At 44.1% G+C, this 5081-nt stretch overlaps 1 pseudogene; it reads right to left on the bottom strand.

Annotated features, from left to right (window-relative positions):
* Positions 1–1038: 1038 nt before the first annotated feature.
* Positions 1039–3392, bottom strand: LOC128069878 (WW domain-binding protein 11-like; annotated as a pseudogene).
* Positions 3393–5081: the final 1689 nt, after the last annotated feature.

The following is a 5081-nucleotide window of genomic DNA, read 5'->3' as shown; positions in this document are numbered from 1 at the left end:
TAACACACTTGGCCCTGTCCAGGTGACCCTGAGCCCATTGCAGGGATTTCGTATGCGTTTGCCCTAAGTTTATCCTCCCGATAGTGGACATGCCTAGTCGGTGGACAGGGCTTGGCCATGCAAGCTGGGCTATCCAAGGATGGTGCTTAGGTGGAAAGATAAGAAGGTGGAATGGAGGCTGGAAGTTCCCGTTTATTCTCTTGGCTTGGCCTCCCTGGGTTTCAGGGTGAACAAGTGTTTTGAAAGCCTGCAGAAAGGAAATAAGAAGTGAAAGCAGCTCAAGCTTTTAGGCCTCTTCCAGTATTGACAAATGGAGATTCCATGGTTCTTCTATTTTCCACATCCCTCAGGAGTCTCCTTGCTGCATTGAAAGAATGTTATTTAATTAATGAAATGCTGGTTAAGGAAAAGGAAAACTACATTGATATACAGGCCTTTTCCAGCTGCTTGCTATTCAGTGCTTGAACTGTAGTGATTATGGTAAAGATCCAGATGAATACATCTTCCATAAAACCATGAAGACTTCACCTCCTCAAATATTCCTTTTTTTGTTTTTTGGTTTTATTATTTTTATTATTGAGTTAGCTGTTTTCTTTTTAGTGTCAAAAGTCTTGGCCAAGTTAAAGCAGAAAACTAATGGTTGTGCATCTGTCTAAACAAAGCCCGCCAAAACCAGAACTATCTCATCAGCCCTTCCTGTTTTGGCATTCTCTCTTTTTTTTTTTTTTTAGAACATTTATTTATTTATTCCATGGAACACTCAAAGTTTAGATCAGTGGGAATTTTAATTGAAGAATTGTACATTTTCTTCCCACATATATCGCTTTGTATTAGGAAATGACATTGTGATCCATTTCACTACAATATTACAAAATATTTACAAGAAAATATTAAAAATAACTCAAACATGAAAGGCAAGATGGGGGTGAAATAAACTGGTTTTTCCAGAAATCTCTACTCCAGTGCCCACAGCACACAATAAGAGAGCCAGAAAATAACAAAGTTCCCCTTGATCACAAGTTGCCAAGGAACTGGAGTAGGGGAAGAAATCTGATGAAAATGGTGGTATGAAAGGGGATGGATGTTATTAGCAGCACTGCTTCAATAACCAATTTATTTTGAATGAAATACCCTCTCTTTTATATGCAGTAAATTCTGAACAAGGCTAAACTTTAAGATATTCCTTGAAATGAAATTAAAAATACCCTGACAGTGAAAGCAACTCTTCCACCTAAGCTGAGTAAGAACCTCTTTCTCCATGAACCACTGATGTGAACAGAAGCCTGATCTAGCATCCAAAGCTGTCACAGCAGCCCTTCCATCTCTTTCATGAAAGCCTCATAGACATCGTCCTTAGTCTGCACCGACACGGGAACAGATGGGCCAGATTTGGGTGCTGTTTTGGCAAGAGGCACAGCAGAATCATCCTCAGACTTTCTCTGGGGAGCAGCAGCAGCCCCTTTATTCTCCCGACGCACCTGCAGTGCGGTCGGCACAAATCGTGTGATCTCTGCCTTGGGATTAGTGATCTGTGGCTTGGCACTGATGGTTGCCGTGGCTTTCTTCTCGATGGTGGCTGCGCTTGTGTCATCCGCCTTGGGTCACTGGATCAAGTTGGGGGGAGCACTTAGAACCCCCGGGTTGGGTAAGGGAGCTGGTGGGAAGAGCCCTGGTGGGGCAGGTCCAAGAGGAGGCACCAGAGGTGGGCGCATCATGCCAGGACGGGGTGGAGGGATACCTGGAGGTGCAGGGGGAGGTAGCCGTGGTGGGGGTCCCCGAGGAGGAGGGCCAGGAGGCAGACCTGGGGGTGGGCCAGGAGGAGGGCCAGGGGGTCGACCGGGTTGTGGGGCTGGAGGTAAAAGGCGAGGCAGAGGCCCTCGGAGTCCTGGCATTCCAGGCGGTCTCAGGAACGGAGGAGCTCCTGGAGGTGGTCCAGGAGGAAGGCCTGTAGGTGGTCCAGGTGGCCGTAAAGGTGGAGCAGGTGGCGGTCCAAGTGGAGGTGGTCCTGGCATGGGGGGTGCTTGTATCTGAGATGGAGGAACAGACTGTGGAGGGGCTTGCTGCTGGGAAGCTGCAGACGTGCCATCAGAGAGAGATTCCTCCTTATGCTGTTTCTGTGATTGCTTTTCTGCTTCAGAATCATCCGAATCTTCATCATTGTCCTCTGAAAATTCCTCGACTTCGCGTCCCTCTTCAGGGATTTCCTGACCTGCCATTCGAAGCATCATGGCTTGGAGAGGAGTCAGCTCCTTCATGTTCTTCTTCTTCTTCCTAGATTTTCCAGGCATATCCGCAAACCGTACACTCAGACCTGATTTCTTTTCTTCATTGTTTTCTCTCTCAGTGTCATCACGGTGCACAAATTCATCCCCTTCACTTTCTCCATCTGATCTGTCACTGTCGCTGTCATCAGTACTGTCGTCATGCTTATCCTGGTCCATGTCTTCAGGATAGCCATCATCTTCACTGGTGCTAGAAACATCATCGTCATGACCCCGCTGAGCAAGTTCAGAACTATATAACATGTCTTCATCTCGCCTACGAGTGGGAAGATCTAGGGCAAAGCCCACTTTGCGGCCATACATTTGTAAGACTTGAGGAGGAGGTGGGCCCGGGGGAGGACCTGGAGGTTTCCTGCCGGGGGGCAAACGTGGAACGCCATGTCCAAGAAGAGGAAGTATAGAAACTGCCCGAGTTGGAGGTCCATAGGCTGAGGTCTTCTTAAGGATGGAGGGTGGCTGGGCCCCAGGAAGTGGAATGTCCTGGATCAAGATGTTGGAAGGAGCATGCGGCATATCTGGGAGAGGAATACTCTCCACTTCCACATGCTGGGCATTCTTGACAGCATCAAAATATTGGCTAAGTTGAGCCCTCTTCTGTTCATATTCTACTTCTAGCTTTCTCAATTCTTTGTAAATATCTGGATTCTCTTTCTCATAGAGTCGTAGAATACGTTCAAATGTTTCAGGTAGCTTTTTACGCTTGTCTTTCAGCACTTTCTCATTTAACTGTGGCTGCTGCACTGGGTTAAACTCCATTTCATCCAATTTTCCCATGTCCCGGATAATTTGTTTGGGATCCTTCATCTTTAAAACTGCAGCTCGTACCATCATGCGCTGTTTTTTGTTCTTCTTTAATTCTCTTTTCCGAGCTTCTTTTCTGGCTTGGTCTGTAGGGTTCATAAATTTTCCACTTTTGGTGGATGACGTGGATCTCCGCCCCATGTTGACAAGTTGTTTGATTTACTTGCTTGTTTAGAAAATAAAACCTAAAACGCTTCTGCTGGGCTCCTGGGGCTGTGAGAAGCGGGGAGGGGACGATTCTCGGCCCGTTTCACTTTGTAAGGGCCTTCACCTCTGCCTTTCGGTCAACCACCCAACCACCGCCATCTTGAAACCTCGCGCCCCTCCACCATCCCTACGTCACTCGGCATTCTCTATTTTTAAGAGGAAAAATTTTTATATCTTCCCATTCTTTTTCTTTTATTACTTCTTTGTCTATTGTTTCAGAATGCTTTGACTAGCAGTCTTAAAAATATATCTGCTGGTGTGCCCAACTTTAATAATCCCAAATTGGTAAGAATTTTGATTGGAGAAAGTTCTTATCATTTAGTTAAGAACAGAGTTATAGAAGGCCACTGTCTGACTATGAAGTGTCTAGAGCAAGTGCTTTCAAATCCAGTAGACAGGAAGACTGGGAAAATACTAGCAAAACTAGAGCCCAGCTCTTTTATTTTCGTGAGGAAATAAACAATGTTGGGGGTGGGGTGTTTTCTCAAATCTATTTTACTTTTCAATTCCAATCTTACTAGTGTTGATATGTGCACTTTTATCAACAAGCACATTCAGTTAACAGGATGAAACTGAACATGATTCATTTGATGTTTTCAAAGGTAGAAACTAATTTTGTAGTTTTTTTTTTTTCCTTTTGAATACCACACTGCTGAGGCAAAGAATGTTGTAGCTTGTGGGTGAGCTCAGTAGGACCAATTAAAACCTGACTACTCTTCCGCCATGTAGAAATACCTGACAAGACTTGTTGTGTCCTTGGATAATGGCATTTTTTTTCTACTTAGCATACATCTAATTGAGGAGATTTCCTGTTTGGTAGTCAAGGAAGGATGAAAATGAAAGTACCACACTATTAGTTCTGATCAAGTTATTTAAATTGTTCACAATGTGGTGTTAATTTGAAGTCCTTTTTTTTTTTTGTAATGAAAGATATATATCGTGAAAAAACATGGATATGTTCCCTAGCAGTCAAACTATGTGTAGAATGCAAGGAGTGTAGTTAGTGTACATTTGGTCATTCAAAACAAGGTGTAGTACCTCATGGCATCTAATTAACATAGCTGCTTGTATGGATGCTTTGGGGTATAATTTAGTTTCTGTTGTGGTAAATACTTGTTGACAGTGCTTTAATAGTTTAAGTGTTTGAGGTGTAAATGCCAGAAACTTAGATGTTTATCTCAGAAACCAGTAGCCCTTTCCATTTAGTGGGTTGGGGAACAGAGGAAAAGGCCTAATCCCTGCAGCCAATTTGGCCCCAAGTGAGAAAGCCAAACTGAGCCTGTCTTTCCAAATTTATGACATGTCACTCCACCATCTCTGCCTGGGTTGATGTGATAAGGGAAGTGATGAAGAAGGGCAAGGTATCTCTCAGGATCTTCCCACCCACTGGACACCTGAGGAATGGGGAGGTAATCGTTGTCTTCTCATAGTAGGTTGTGGTACCTTTTTCTCTGCCTAGACAGGCAGTCAATGTTAGGTTGAAGCATATAAAATTACCATTTCTGTCAGTCTCAAATGGTTGAATAATCTCTGATTCCAGCAACTAGATGTCCCTCTGTGGACATCTTGCATCTTATATCACCTTATGAACTCGAGGTTGACCTGATTTTGAGACAGAAGGAGTGACGGACAGAAAAAGGGCAAGGTGGGCAATTATATAAAGGGAGATAAATAGAATGGAAGGAAGAGGGGACTTAAAATGAAGAGAAATGGAAAGTGGCAGAGAAGTTGTGGCAAACAGTATTTTCTCAAAGAGATGCCAGTTATTTGTGGCCCTAAATGCTCTTCCTC

Source organism: Budorcas taxicolor, chromosome X (assembly GCF_023091745.1).
Source record: "Budorcas taxicolor isolate Tak-1 chromosome X, Takin1.1, whole genome shotgun sequence".
Lineage (NCBI taxonomy): Eukaryota > Metazoa > Chordata > Mammalia > Artiodactyla > Bovidae > Budorcas > Budorcas taxicolor.
Note: the sequence above shows the minus strand (reverse complement) of the source record. Positions and strands in the feature narration are given on the sequence as shown.